The 15608-nt window shown below is 42.6% G+C and overlaps 1 protein-coding gene across 1 annotated transcript in view; it reads left to right on the top strand.

The window, feature by feature from the left end:
- The first annotated feature begins 9839 nt into the window (after positions 1-9839).
- MAP3K2 (mitogen-activated protein kinase kinase kinase 2) overlaps positions 9840-15608 on the top strand; it is an 85160-nt gene continuing 79391 nt past the window's right edge. Inside the window, exon 1 of the mRNA XM_032353969.1 lies at positions 9840-9922. The gene's annotated coding sequence lies outside the window, so the exon portion shown is untranslated. The remainder of the gene's footprint in view (positions 9923-15608) is intronic.

Raw genomic sequence — 15608 nt, 5'->3', positions numbered from 1 at the left:
CTCTAAATAATTACTGGAGGGGAGAGACTTTGAGCGGAAGCACTGTGCTCCTCACCAGGCTTGTAACCAGTGGTCTGAATATCCACTGTGAATGTCTTGAGTCTGTCCTCGCTTTCACAACTGTTGGTTGTTGGCATTTTTCTGAAAGGGAGGGCTTTCCCTTCTTCCTCATTTAAGTTTAGAACACTGTGCCTCATGAATGATTATGTGGGAGATAACCCTTTATTATCATCACTTTCATGTTCCACATGTTCCAGATTTGGCCCTAATTAACCCCTTGACGCTGACTCTGGTGTCCTTTCCACACATGTACAATGCCCCAGGCTTTTGTACTTCTGCAGCAGCCCCAGTCCCTTTTGGTAAAGAGTGGAATTCAGAAACCTAGACTCAAACACTAGATAGACTCACTGTGACTGGGATATCCCACTTCTAGGCCTCCTCAGGCTACAAGTTTAAAAGCAGCAGGGTTATGTAAGTGCCGTGAGACTACATTTGTAAGTGAGGGCTTGGCAAAATCGGGCACCAGGTTCTAAGGGAATCTACAGTAGGTGGCAGGTCCATTGCACGGCAGAACCCTGGCCAAGCCAACCAGGCAGTAAAGTTTCTCTGCACAGAAATCCCTCCATAGGGGTGCCTGGGTGGCTCAGTCATCACGTGTCTGGTTTCGGCCCAGGTCATAATCCCAGGGTCCTGGGATCAATCCCTGCATTGGGGTCCCTGTTTGGTGGGAAGCCTATTTCTCCCTCTCCCACTCGCCCTGCTTTCTTACTGTGTTCCCTTTCTTGCTGTCCCTCTGTCAAATAAATAAATAAAATCTTTAAAAGAAAAGAAAAGAAATCCCTCCACAAATTTCTTGAAGTCTGAGGCAACAACCTCAAGGGTTGAGGGGGCAAGTAACATCTTTTAGTTTTTCTTTCTTTGGCATGAATAACTTTCAGGGCAGAGGACATGATAGGCTGGTTCTTTTTCTTTTTCTTTTTTTAAAATATTTTATTTATTCACTTGAGAGAGAGAGAGAGAATAAGAGTAGAGAGGGTCAGGGGGAGAAGCAGACTCCCCACTGAGTGGGGAGCCTGATGCGGGACCAGATCCCAGGACTCCAGGATTATGACCAAGCAGAAGGCAGTTGCCCAACCAACTGAACCAGCCAGGCGCCAGACATGCTGGTTCTTAAGGATGGTGGTGGAGGGCCAGGGAGTGGCAGGAGAAGAATGGTCTTAGGGGCTCCAGAAGATACACTGTGTTTCCAGTGGTGACAGAAAACTACCCAAGTTCTCTGAGGGTAGAGGGCATGGCCCCTCTGCTATGCTCAAGGCTGATGGAGCAGCTGGCTCATGAGAGTCTGATCATAATGAACTCCAAAATTAGAGGTGAGGACTCATAATATGGGGCCACCATCTCAGAGTCAGTCTCCCTGAAAGTAACTGCCTTCTGGTGTGTTTGGGCACCCTCCATTCTCAAGGGGCTGTTGGCTCTACAGTCTACTGGGGCAGGTGTGGCGCTGGGCCTCTCACAGGCAGCAATGGGGGCAAGGCTTTCTGTATCCAGTGGCTTTCACATGCCTTGCCCCACTGGTGTCCAACACAATCCTGTCTTCTGTTCAGTGAGCCCGACCAAGAGGGTCAGGCACCAGTTCTGGCCAACTCCAGTGTTCGTGGCTGAGCCTGGCCAGAGCCACCAGGCTTGGCCACAGTAGGGCAGCCAGTGTTTGAGGGCACAGGGAACCCCACTCTCTGAGACAGGTCTGAGCAACCACAGCAGTCTGGAGGGGCCAAGGGGTCAGTGGCACTGCCGTCTCTCAGGACACTGAGCCTTCTCCAGTGCAGCTCCAGACAGGCTGGCCTCTGATGAAGAACCAGACCTTCAGATGAAGAAAGAATGTCATCCCTTTGAGTAGATTTGCAGGAACCAGCTGTGAAAGGAGCTGCACCATGCTGGGTTGAGGCGCGTCTTGAGCCAGAAGGATGGAGATGACTAATTCTTCACTGGTGTCTATTGGTATCAACACCCATGATGGCTGATGGTGTACCTGGCTCTGAAAGGGAGCTTGGGGGTCCCTGGAGGGAAGGAAACCAGTGGTTTCACCAGGGACCAGTCTGAACCTGGAGGGCAGAGCCCCAGGTGCTGCGAGGGGCAGCTGAAGGCAAGACAGGGCGTGGTACCCTGTGGTATTAGGCAATCAGGGAGGGGCTCTGGGACCTGGCATTAGGGAGGAACCCAGAGACACCAGGCGCTGGGGAGGGCTGGATGCTGGACTCCTTTCAGGGCTGCTCCATTAGGTGGCCCAGCAGCCTGTTAACAGCAACCCTGCTTTTCTCTGCCACATTTTCCTATGCAAAAGAGAATATGAATAGGAATATACATATGAAATGAGAATGTGCAAATGAGGATAATCATTCCCATGACGTTCTCTTGGGATGTTTGTGAGAAACACCAAGAAAACATGGTGAAGAGAGTGGGGAAGAAGCAGAGAGAGAAGGAAATAAGAGGAACAGGAAGAGAACCAGACAATATGAACAAGAGAAAGGGAAGAAACATATTCCTCATTCTGCTGTTGAGACACAGAGATTGGAGGCAACAATGGGCCATTAGGGGGTGCTGCAGCGGTGGAGGCCACCGGGAGGCCCCAAGCAAACGGCCAACTTCTCAAAAACCCTAATTTACTATAAAGTCTTAGAATGTGTTAGCTCAGATAACCCATGTGATTTAAACATCTCTAGGACCTTTTCCAAAACAGAAAGTTCTCCCCCAGTAACAGTCCGTAATTTCCTTTTCCACTGTATCATGTCCTATCTAACACCATGATGAGGGCTAAAGGAATGTGAAAGGGACAGTCATCTCTTGGGTGAGTTTCACTTCTCAAATTTCACTTAGCATCGGTGTCTCACGTGGTCTGTCATTTTGTTGTAAATACCAAGGGCAAAAAAAAAAAAATCTCTATTATGTTCCCTGGCAGCCAAGAGGCTGTCCTTAGCTCTCTATTCATTACATGAACATCTTTCATTAAAAAGAAATTAGAATAAAAGTTAAAATTAAAGGATACATACCAGCTATCAAATTTGTAATTATAGCAGAAAGAAAGTAAAGCTACTTAGGTTGCATAAATGAAAAAAAGTAGGATATAAAATTGCATTATAGGATTGCAACTGCCTAAAACTACCTAAAAATGTATAAAAGCAAAAAATACCATCACAACAAAGATCTTTGCAGGGAGAAAAGACTGAATGGGAATAGCTATAGATGGAATGAGAGGGTTTTCTTCCTTGTGTGTCCCACATTTTCCATCAATATGTGTAACATAATGGAAAATACACAATACACAATTTTAAAGAGATATAGGTAATAGCAACTGATAAAGGAAAGAATTAGAGATAACCAAAATCACGGAAAATTCAAGACAAACCTCTGGGGGAAATCTTGTCATATGGCCTCTTTCCACACTCAGAAAGTTGCTTGGGCGATCCCAAACAGCAGAAATCCCAGAAATGATTTTTCTTGGCTTCCGGAAGTACTGTGGATTTTTGTTGGGAGCTTTACCTTACTAATGTTTTGCTTTTTGACACAGCAAAGTGAGTGTCCACCCCAACTGCCTTGGGGATGATGATGACAGTAATAAAAAATAAATAAAAATAAATAATAGACTTGTCATGGATCATTTATACAGCACATGGTATACCTACAGTGTCCTGTTCTAGCTCCCCAAGTCACGGCTCTCCATGTGCTTCCCAGGGAGACACGATTGGCTGCCAGGCAACAGTCATCTATCCCTCAGCTCTTGTAACCTCTAGCTTGGGCTTGTGGTCAGATGTGGCCTGGCAGTGTGCTCAGCCCTGGGGCACACCTCATGTGGGCTGAACCCATCATGGTAGTGCTGACTCCTTTGCAGACACAGGAAAGGAGCTGGCCCAGCGCCAGTCAATGAAATGCTCTCAGGAGGAAGTTCACCTACAAGTGACAGACACTTACTCCCTCCTTATGTGAAAGTACAGAGCCCTGTGGTACAGACTGGGATGGGGGTTGTGTTTCTACCACTTCTGTGTGGCCCCTTGTCCTCATTCTCCAAGACAGCCTAGAAGGTATTCCAGGATGGAGAAAGGGATGAAGACAGAGAAGGCAAAGCAGTTGTCTCTTGGGGAAGGGTCTCTCAAGAAGGTTCTTGGATGAACACTTCATTGATTTCCCTTTTGCTAATACCTAGTCACAGGACCACATTTAGGTACAAGGGAGGCTGTTTATTATAGAAGGTCTATTGCTCAGCCAAAATTTGATTTTTATGGAAAAGGCAGAATGAACTCAGGGGCACCATTAGCAGATTTTTAGCAAGAACAAAAGGGGCAGTCTGCTGGATGGCAGATGTGAGATTGCTCTTAGTGAAGAGAATCACAAGCACACTTAGCCTCAGATTTTTGTTTTGTTTTGTTTTGTTTTTATTTAAATTCAATTAACATATAATGTATTATTAGTTTCAGAGGTAGAATTTAGTGATTCACCAGACTTATATATTACCCAGTGCTCATTACATCACAGATTTTGGTTTCCAGTGTTATTCTCTAATAAGAGAAAACAGGATTCCATGGAGAATGGCTGATTCTAGGACTGTGGTAGAAATATTCAAGATGAGTCTGGCACATTTGGTAATGCCAGAAAGTAAGGAAGTACTCAAAAAGTAGGAAAAACAAAGAAAATCCCACAATGGTGGGGGAATGTCAAAGGGTCACAGGAACCAATGGAAAGAACTCCAAATGGCCAAATCTGGAACAATTTGAGCAACAAAGTAAATATATTATATTGGATTATAGCCCAAGGTATAAAATAAATATCTATAAGTCCATATTAATATAAATAAATGATTGCATAAATAATAACTGAGAGAAGATACACATTTTCTATGGAGAATTCCAAGGAATTTATATAGATACTCTGCACCCTTAGGAAGTGAAACACAACTCCCCACTCCTTAGGTGGGAGCACTGTGACTTCCTTTCAAAGAGCACAATATGGAAAGTGGGGGGAGAAAAGAGTGTGAGAAATCTGACAAGTGAGGATTCAAACTGGCAACCAAGGTCAACCTCAACAGCCGTAAGTCATGCTGATGATGTGACCGCTGATAGTTTGTGATAAGAAAGGCATGCTACCTCTGTGATAGTCCTCAAATTCATAACCCTAGGTTAAGCACGAGAAAAACATAAGACACACCACAGTGGAGGAAAAGTTTACAAAATACCTGACCAGTGCTTCTCAGAACTGTTAAAGTCATCAAAAACAAGGGACGTCATAGTCAAGAGGCGCCTAAGTCAACAGGAGGACAGAATATAAAGTGAGATACTAGATGGCATTCAGACACAGAAAAAGGACATTAGGTAAAAACTGTAGAAATCTGAATGAAGTGTGGATTTCAGTTAATTACAATTTATTAATATTGGCTCCCTAATTTGACAAATGTTTCAGATATTAACAATTGAAACTGGATGTGGGGTATATGGGGACTCTCCGTACCATCTGCTCAATTTCTCTGTAAATATCTGTTCTAAAAAATTAAAAGATTATGAGAAAGAGAGAAACAGAGAGTGAGAATGAATATATGAATCCTTCCCCTTTCCTGTGTAGGATGCCAAGCTATTTGGAGGTGAGGAAGTCACCTTCTGACAGCAGAGATGACAATTCATGGCCTAACCAACTTGGGCCCCTCTATTGGGTTTTCGCTATATAAGAAAAGAATCTTCGCTCTTCAAGCTGTTTTGGGCTAGGTGTTTTGATCCTTACAGCTGAATGCATCCCAACGGATAGTCCTCAGATCACTTCCTCAGCTACTGCTGTGGTTTAGATCTTTATCTCCTTACTCAAGATCTTTAGCCTGCTTAAATACCCTTCCTTCCTCATCTGGTTGCTCTCTTCTCTGGATTTACCCCCGGCTACATTTCTCCCAATATCTCAAGGCCAGCGACTCCTACCCTTCCCAGGACAGGGTTATTCTCTTACACTTCCAAGCTTGTGTACACTTGAGTTCTTCTGCCTGGAATGCCCATTCTTCCATCCTTATTTCTCCCAGCAAATAACTTCCTGAATTTAAGTTTCAGCTCACCATGTGTGACGGGCAGGATTCTCATATGTCCCTGAAGATCCCACTGGTAAAGATGGCCTGCATAGCCCTTGGTACTGTGAATATAATGAACTATACTTTTATGATTAGATTATGTGGTATGACATAGTAGATTTAAAAAAAAAAGATTTATTTATTTTAGAGAGGGGGTGAGGGGCTGAGGAAGAGAGAGTCCCAAGTAGACTCTGCACTCTGCGTGGAGCCTCACACAGCTCTCAGTCTCATGACTGAGCTAAAACCAATGGTTGGATGCCCAACTGACTGCACCACCCAGGAACCCCAACACAACTGATTTAAGAACGGGTTATCTGGGAGGGGCTGATTTAATCATATGAACTTTTAAAAAGCAGAGAGTTTTCTCTGACTGGCAACAAAAGAGGAAGTCAGGCAGAGATTCAGCATGTGAGGGAAATTTGATTTTCAAGAAATTCTCTGTTGCTGGCTTTGAGAACAAAGGGCGGGGTCACATGGCAAGGAATGCCAGAGGCGGGGTGGGGGGGGGCGCTCTAGAAGTTGACAGCAGGCCCTGGCTGATTGCCAGCAAAGAAATAGGGACCTCAACTCTACAACCACAAGGAAATGAATTCTGCCAACAACAAGAATGAGGATGGAAGCAGATCTTCCCCAGAACGCCCAGATAAGAACCAGCCCAGCTGAGGTCCTGATGATACCCAACAGAGAACACAGCCATGATGCCATGCAAACTCTGATCTAGGGAGTTATGAACTACTAAATAGGTGTTGTTTTAAGCCACTAAGTCTGTTGCCGTTGGTTATGCAGGAATAGAAAACTCACATACCATGCCTCTCCTCTGAAGTCTTCCCTCACTGCTCAGCGCACCTGTGACTTCTCTGCTGCTGGGGCACCTCACATACACACACAGCCCTGCTACGGGGCAAGTCATTATTATAATAATCCACTTAGCAATCTGCCCTCCTCACAAGATTCCAGAGTTCCTGAGAAATGTTGGAACCTATCACTTCATCATTGCAATCTCTGGCACAGAGCAGGAAAGCAAAAACAAACAAACAAACAAACAAAAAAACTGGTTAAATGAAGTTTCATCAAGAAAAAAAAAAATCTTAAGATCACAAATTTGTAATCATATTTACTAAAATCGCCAAAGATGCAGGAGATATAATGTCTTAGCAAGAGAAAAAGTCACCAATGTACAAAGAGAATGGAGAAAAAAAATGTTAATATTCATGTAGGGCTTTTCTGAGGAACCAGATGTGAATGAAGTCTCCAGGTAAGTTGGTGAGGGAAGAAGTAAGCAGAAGTATGAGGAAAAATTCATCTCTACATTACTTAGTAAGCAGGTATTTTTGAGTGTCTGCTATGCAGTCAGGCCAGGAACTGTGGAAAACAATACAGGATTTAAATCTTGACCTCAAAAATACTAAGAACAAAGAAATAGGCAAAGAAATAGGGACCTCAACTCTACAACCACAAGGAAATGAATTCTGCCAACAACAAGAATGAGGATGGAAGCAGATCTTCCCCAGAACGCCCAGATAAGAACCAGCCCAGCTGAGGTCCTGATGATACCCAACAGAGAACACAGCCATGATGCCATGCAAACTCTGATCTAGGGAGTTATGAACCACTAAGAACTCCTTTCTGTGGCATACCAGGCTTAGAATGTTAGAATCAAAACACTTAAAAACCTTGACTTTATGTGTACTTAAGCTTTAAATTCCCCTACTTTCTAAACAAATGGGGGCAAATTGACTTTCTGTTGAGCTCTGTATTTCTGAGGTCCTTTGGTATTGGCCCTTCTTTGTGTTGGCTGCCTAATTCTCTGCAGAGCAGATGAACCATTATCAGCTCAGGCTAATAGTCATTTAGGTTGTTTTGAGGTTCTCTCTCTTACAAACACTTGTCAAGTAACAACTTCGCTCCTGTGCCTTTTACATCTCTGTGAAAGGGTCTGTAATGAGAATTTGAGGAAGGGGACCCAAATATTTTGTTATTACACAACTGTCTCCCTCAGTTCCTGCCCCACGGATGCCAGCTCCCTTGAGGAGCTAGGACTCCCTGAGTTGGAGCAGTTGCTCACCTCCAGGTCTGGCAGGTGTGGCTCCCATCTCTCACAACTCAGTTGCTGGAATAAAAATGTGGTCTGGAATACACAGGAAGGGGTGAGATCCATAATGTACCTAGAAACCAAGTAGACGCTAAGTGAGGGAAAAAATGGTACAGGAAGTTGTAAGGGGGGTACTTGAAGAAAGAATAGATGGGGCGGAAAAGATGTTTCCTGGGTCAGAGTAGCGTGGGCTAAAAACAATACAGGTCACCTCGCGGTGGACCTCCAACGCCAACACCATTGAATTGTGTTTTATCCTGAGGGCGATGGAGAGTGAAGGAAGGAATTAGTGAAAAGAGATTCAGGTTTCAGATTATGCTATTAGCTCGAGGGGTGGGGTGTCAACTCACCTCTGAGCTGTTTCCATATGTGTTAAACTGGGAAAGTAGTACTTGCTGGACTGACCTCGAATGGTGATAGAAACTAAACAGAGAACAGCTGTAAAACTTAGAAGGCTGAACCTTGTGTTGGGGGGGCGTGGTTTACTGTTAGTTGACAAGCTGACAATAATTTCTAAAGTCCTTCAGTAAAAAATTCTGGGGGTTCCTGGGTGGCTCAGTGTGTTAAGCCTCTGGAATCGGCTCGGGTCATGATCCCAGGTTCCTGGGATCGAGCCCCGCATCGGGCTCTCTGCTCAGCAGGGAGCCTGCTTCCTCCTCTCTCTCTGCCGGCCTCTCTGCCTACTTGTGATCTCACTCTCTGTCAAATAAATAAATGAAAACTTAAAAGAAAAAAAAATCTGCAATGAAGTCCGAAAATCAACAGGCTTGTTGCCTGCAAACAACATGCTACGGACTCAGAGTCGCTCTCAGTCTTTCATTGCTCTGCTGCTCCGCGCGGGGCTCAAAGCTCAAGCAGGAGACGCTCCCCTGGGTTTGCTTGGAAGTCTCGGGCGCCGAGGACTCCCGCAGAAGGTGGGGGTTATAGGCGCGCGTGCGTGTGCCCGGCGCACTGGGACCCGAGCCGCGGCTGGGAGATAGGGGCGGGGCTCGCGCCGGGGCTGACCCGGGCTGGGAATCCCCGCACTGCCCAACGCCGGGGGAAGCAGAGCGTGTGTGGGCGCAACCGGCCACTGCGCAGGCGCGGGCACGGTCCTCTCGGCTTGCGTGCGGCGTTGCAGGCTGGGCGCGCGCGCCCGTGGCGGGTTCCGCTCTCGGCGGGCGGAGGGCTGCGCGCGCACAGGCGAGCCGGCCGTGACGTGCGCCGCGCTACGCCCGACGTCACGGGTCCGTGTGTAGTGGCGGCCCGCTGCCCTCAGCGGCGGCGCCTGACGAAAGTGGTGCGGCCGCTGGGTGCGGTGTTCAGGGGTCGTGCGGCGTGCAGCGGCTACGAGGGCGAGGACGACGACCGGCAGGCCCGGCACCTCCAACCGCGGAGTCGCCGCTCCTGCCCCTTCTCCGGCCTCTGGCGGCGCCCGGCCCACGGCTTCCTCCTTTCCTGCTCAGCTTCGCGCGGGCCTCGGGGCCGCGGCGTCTAGAAGTACCGAGGGGAGCCGAGAGGCCCCGGTCGGCCGCGACCGTCCACGCGCACTCCACCCCGCCCGGCGCGGGCTCCATGTGAAGGAGGGATCCGGCCCGCGCCAGACTCCTCGCGCGCCCCTCCGGCCCCCGGGGGCCCGCGGCCTCCCCCGACAGGGGGGCGCGGTGACAGGCCGCGCGGGGGCGGAGGGGCGGGCTCGGAGGCAGCGGCTGCCCCTCCTCGGGCCTGCGGCTCCCTGCGTCCCCGCGGAACGGCCGGTACGTGCCTGTGTTTGTGTGGGGCGGGGGCCGCGGCGGGCCTGTGCGCAGCTCCCCAGGCGGGGGTTTCGCTAGGTGGTTGTCCTCCGGGTGGAGAGATTTCGGGGGTCCCCGCATCTTGTCCTGAGCCTCAAGTCTGAGCGCAGTAGACTGCTGGGCTGTGTAGCTGTCAGACACGTACTTTGCATGGATTTTAGAAGGAAGATTGCAGCTGCCCCGGGAGAAGAAGTGTTATATGCAGTAAGCGAAAAAGTGCTTGTCTTTGCACTGTCACATTGTGATAATCTACTGATTGGGAAGGGGGGGTGGTGATTCTTCAAGCCTTAGGATTTACCATTTGGCCGGCAGTTGTCTTGCTTTGTCTGACTTTGTCTTTTCAGCACAATGAGGTCGGTAGTGTCTCCCCATTTTACAGATGAAAAATTGAGTCTCGGAGAGATTAGGGAATTTGCCCAAGGTCATGCACCTGGTAATTCGGGAAGCCCTGTTTCCCATATATGTATTTTCTGTAGGACTGTATTTTTGAGTCTTGAAAAAAATTATGTGAGGAAAATGAGAATAGTTGGAGAGTTTCTTCCTGGGAGTAAATTCTAAACGTAGGTAGATGTAATTTTCTTGTACTTAGGCTGTTCAGTGTGTTTTGCTGCAGCTTAGCCAAATCATTTTCTTGGCTTTTTTTTTTTTTCTTTTAAAAAATTACTTTTAAAGGGTGGCGCTGGGCACCTTTACCCGTTTGCAGTAAAAAAAAAAAAATTAACAGAAAAAAGAAATTAACTTTTATTAAAAGAAGAAATGTAATAAAATTAAAAAAGGATGAAACAAAAAAGAAATATAATTGGTAAAATGCATATTTCCTGAAAAGTTAACTTTACTTGTGCAGTTTGTTCTTGACAAATACAGGGAACTAGCAGTTAGGTTATTAGCTTGAGATTTCCTTATTGCAAAACTTGTTGCTGACTTGTGTGGTAAGGGCTGAACATACTTAGTAATTGGTGCAGTCTTATGCAATATTTCTGAGTTGTCAAAATTAGTGTGTAGAATATCATAGAAAGTTATCTTGTAATGGTGTGATTTTTTTTTCCCTTTCATTGGTGTGTGGTGACTGATAAGTGCTTATAAACCAAAAATTGTCATTTTAACATTGGCTCGTATTATTTCTTTGATTATAGTTAGGAAAAAGGATATTTCTTTTTATAGAAGAAAATATTAATAGATTCTTTGAATAGCGGAGGCTTAATGTATAGTTAGAAATGTTTAAGGAATGTATCCAATTACAGTACTCTGATTTTCTGCAGTATATTATCAGGTTTAAGAAAATTTGTAGTTGAATATTTTTGTGTTGTCTGTGGAGAAAAGGTTAAATTATAGAGTTGACAAGTGGTTAGTTCATAGATTGATTTGTTTGGTTAAAATGTGAACTATTTTGAGTCCTGTTGATTTATATTGAGTGTGATTCCATTATAGAATGGTTATCTTGGCGTGATTTCCATGTGTCTCTTTTGAGAAAAGTAACTGTTAAAGGCTTATTTTTAAAAATTGGATTACATTAGGGACTGAGTCTATTAATGGTTCTTTCATTTTTAGTTCACCTTGCTGCTACCAGAGTGGTAAACTGTGCTTAATAGATGCTGTGTTAAAATGAAGCCACGTTAAGGTTCTGACAGCTTTGGTTTTGGGTTCATCTTTTTTTCCTTTGTAGAATTGGAGTTCTCTGACCTCCTCAGTACCCTCCTCCAACTTTTTTTTTAATATGAAATAATATCAAGCATATATAATTTCAGACATACTGCTAATAGAGTGAACATCCGTACCATGATCCTCTAGATTCAGTATTGACATCTTGTATTTGCTTTATCTGTAAATATGTGTGTATTATTTTTGGTTCAGCCATTTGAAACTAAGCTGTGAACATTATGACACTTTATCCCTAAATATGTCAGCATACATTTCCAAAGGTGGACATTTCCTAACTTAGTCAAAATACCATTATTGTTAATTTTTTTAGTTCATATTTTCCGATCAGTAATTAGTTGATAGTTTTTTTAAATAATTAATTTATTTATTAAAAAATTTTTTTTTATAAACATGTATTTTTATCCCCAGGGGTACAGGTCTGTGAATCGCCAGGTTTATACACTTCACAGCACTCACCAAAGCACATACCCTCCCCAGTGTCCATAACCCCACCCCCCCTTCTCCCAACCCCCCATAGTTTCTTAATGTAACCTAACATTCATACTTAAATCTCATATTTAAATCTCTCTATGTATACTGTTTGGTCATTTATGGTTTTTTCATACCCAGTCACACCAGACCAAGATACAAGATTTATTCACTGCATTTGGTGGTTAAATCTCTTTGATCTCTTTGAATCTAGAACAGTTTCACCTCCGCCTTTTAAAATGAAGTTGCTTTTTCTTTTCTTTTTTTTAAGATCAAACCAGTGGTCTTATAAAATGAGTAACATTTTCTATTTGTCTGATTCCGTACCACCCCCCCCATAGTATCATTTAGTGTGTTCCTCTGTTCCCCTGAATTAGTTAACTGTAAGCTAGCTTTAAAGGCTTGATTAATTTCAAATTAAATATTTTGGGCAAGAATAACCCTTAAGTGATACTGTGTAGTTCACATTGCTTCCCATCAGGTCATATACTGTCAAGTCCCATTATTTGTGATGCTGAGTTTGATCACTTGGTTATGGGGGTTAAGGTAAGGTTTATTTTCCCCACTGCAGTTAGCAATCTGTGGCATGATAAATTAGCACTGTAGTGCTAGCTGTTCTCCAATAATCTGTCACTGAACAGTTGTAGCATATATTGCTGACTCTTGTTAGGCTAACTTTTGAATTTCAGTGTTACTCTTTTGTTGGTATATATATATAGAAACAAAAATCACAGGAATTATAAAATATCCTATACAACTATATTAATCAGATTCTGATTTGGGGGGGTTTTAAAATTTTTTAATCATTAATTAAAATTTATAAATTAACATTTTTAGTTGTGAATTCAAGGTATCGCCTGTTATGAATTTAAAAAAACCAAACCTGGCTTCTGAAAAATGGGAAAAACTCAGTGCCTCTCTTTTCCTGGACTCTCACTGAAGGAGTGTGTTTAAGTTTTTCTTAGCCAATATTTGTTGACAGACAAAAATAACTAGATATATAGTAAAGGAAGAATGGATTTACTAAAAACATTTTGAGAAAACTCTGAATTTTCTGGTATAATGCAAGGAGCACTGGATTGAGAGTGAGAATATCTGCATTCTAATGTTAATTCCACCACTATGAAGTTTAAGAATTAAAATTTTTTTGACTTCACTCAGTGTTCTCACTCTGTAATGACCAAGTTAGTAAACATTTATGAATTGATTTTTATTGAAATATAATTGATACACAGTATCCTATTAGTTTTAGGTATATATCATAGTTACTTAATATTTTTTACATTACAGAATGATCTCCACAATAACTATAGATACCATTTGTCACTTTACAAAGTTATTGTAATTTTATTGGTTATATTCTCTATGCTGTATATTACATTCCTGTGAGTTATATATTTTATGAATACTATGATTTCTGATAACGAGTATGTTGGCTACATTTAGAGGTGAACCTCATTTTAATTAAGCCAGGTAGAAATAAATCAAATATATGTAATATAAAATCAAATTTATTTCCCAACTAATTAACTGACATTTAATAGGTTATTGGTTTAAAAAATTTTTTTTTACATTACTGCTTTAGAGAAGTTTTGTAATAGGATTTACTTAAGTTACACATTCTTTTATTAAAAATATGATTTAGGGGCACCTGTGTGGCTCAGTTGGTTAGATGTCCCAACTCTTGATTTCCTCTCTGGTTGTCTGCTTGGGAGTCTCATCTCTCCCCCACAGCTGATGGGTGCTTGCAGGCACAAGTGCTCTCATCTCTCTCTCTAAAATAAATAATCTCTTTTAAAAATATGATTTAATTCATTAAACAGTTTACATGAAGTTTTTTCACACCTCTTTGTAAGTCAGGATGAACTGTATATATAGAAATGAAGAATCTTTCCCCTTATTCTCGAGTGTTGTGTGAGGTATAGCTTTCTATCTGTACACGTACTTATGTTTATAAGAAATGCGTCTGTATAGTTTTTTTGTTTTTTGCCTTTTTCCCAATATTTATTGGGAATATTGGTTGACTGTATTTTTTATGATACTAATCATGGATTGGCTTTGTATTTTGTATTGTTGTCAGTTTATTGTTACTTAACTCTTAGATTGTTGTTTAATTTTTTGGTTACGCTTTGTCTTCCCAATTGCCATGATAAGGTAGAATCTTTGGAATCTTTTCTCTGACTTGCACACTGTCTTTCTTCTAAGTGCTGAAGAGTGTTTTGTTTGAGATTCATAGTACCATTAATTTTATAAGCATTATGTGGTTTATAAACTTTGGGAGGTTTTTTTTTTAAAGGTAATTTTTCCCATTTGTACAGTTAGTGATTTGTGTGGACTTTAATCAATAATTACTAATTTAAAAATAGGTTAAGATATGATTTTATCAGCATTCTTTGGTAATTACCAAATTAGGTCCCCTCATCACCACTACCTCTGAATACTCCTCAGGCATACTGCACCTGCCTCTACCATGGTACTCGCCACATTGTTCTATAATTATTTCCTTGTCCTCTACTAGGAAGTTAGCTCTAGGACAGAGGCAGTGTTTTGTTGATTTTGGTGCACCTAGATGACTGGAGCCAAATGTTTATTGCATAAATACAGAATTGACAGGCAGAAGGGACCTCTTTTCATAGTGTCCTAAGATTCTTGGAAGGTGGTGCCTACCTAATCACTGATCATTTACAAAAGGTTTCTTCTTAATTTGTTGGTTGTGTTCTTTGTTCTCCTTTGTGGTATTGTTTATTTAGCAAATATAAGCAGTTTCTACATTCTAGGCACTGATTTAAAATAGTCACTTATTCCCCATTAACAACCCAGTGAATTAGTTACTGTTATTATACTCCTATTACAGATTAGGGAATTGAAGCACAGAGATAGTAAGTAACTGGCCCATGTTCACACTTCTTGTGCTTGGTGGAGGTGGAGCTTGAATGCAGGCAGCCTAGCTCCACAATCTGTGCTCTTAACAATCGCACCTTGTTGCCTCTCTGCTTTATTAGGGCAACCAGAAAATTAGATTTGCTCGCCAGAGTACTGCCATTACCATTCATGGAGTGCCTGCTATGTACCAGGATGGGAGAGCATTTTAGAAGACCTTGAAGAGGAGACAGTACTTGAAATGAGTTAACATTAGTAAACTCTACAGATGACTGATGGTGATTATAATGTTTATTGAAAAAAATTAAATATAGAAAACATATGAAAAAATTAGTAATCAGTAAAGAGTTTGTACTTGGGAGTCAGATCTGAATGTAAGCTCTGCTGTTTATCCTTTCTATGCCTCATTTATGTGTAAGATAGAGATAATGGTACTTATAGATTTGTCATGAGGTTTAAATGAGATAATACGTTTAGTATAGGGCCTTGCATATAAAAAGTGTTCAAAAAAATCTCCCATAGCTCACTTAGGTTATGTCTGTTTTAATGTATGTAGAAATCATTTTTTTTATGTGATTAGGAATGGTGATGGTTAGTTTAATTTTTTAAAAATATAAGGGGAATTAAAAATGACACATTTTTA

This window comes from Mustela erminea, chromosome 8 (assembly GCF_009829155.1).
Source record: "Mustela erminea isolate mMusErm1 chromosome 8, mMusErm1.Pri, whole genome shotgun sequence".
NCBI classification, from domain to species: Eukaryota; Metazoa; Chordata; class Mammalia; order Carnivora; family Mustelidae; genus Mustela; species Mustela erminea.
The sequence above is the reverse complement of the archived record's forward strand: the minus strand, read 5'-3'. Positions and strand labels throughout refer to the sequence as shown.